The following is a 499-nucleotide window of genomic DNA, read 5'->3' as shown; positions in this document are numbered from 1 at the left end:
TCTGCAGCATCTTGTTTTGTACAACTGAAGGAACAACTAGATGAGAAAAGGTGCATTGTGCACCATAACCATAAAATTATGCTGTTAACAATCAAGGAAAAGTGGTCTTGCAGCACAGGTTTCTGTGCCTGCTGCAGGGGATTTTAAGGATTTGCAGTTCTTATGTTAAGATGGTATCAGTAAAATGTAAGCATAATAAGTGCTTTTAAATATGAATATGATAAAACTGTGATAACTATCTAGCAGAAACTCTAGTCCTTGGGTATTCCTTTCCTTGAATAAGAGTAACAAAGGGAAGAGAAGAAAACAAGGAGTAGTTCAAGAGCCAAAATGCTTCATAGCAACTTTTTCCACTGGCATACTTACATTGCTGCCAAAATCCAGGGAAGATATTTCAGAGATGGGCAGATCTTAATGAGAATCTAACAGTGTTATTTTCTCCTATCTCAGGCCAGAATCATGCAGGTTTAAAAACCTTTAGGTTCCTTTAAAGTGTTAA

The sequence above is a fragment of the Parus major genome, chromosome 1A (genome assembly GCF_001522545.3).
Source record: "Parus major isolate Abel chromosome 1A, Parus_major1.1, whole genome shotgun sequence".
Classification (NCBI taxonomy): Eukaryota; Metazoa; Chordata; class Aves; order Passeriformes; family Paridae; genus Parus; species Parus major.
The sequence above is the reverse complement of the archived record's forward strand: the minus strand, read 5'-3'. Positions refer to the sequence as shown.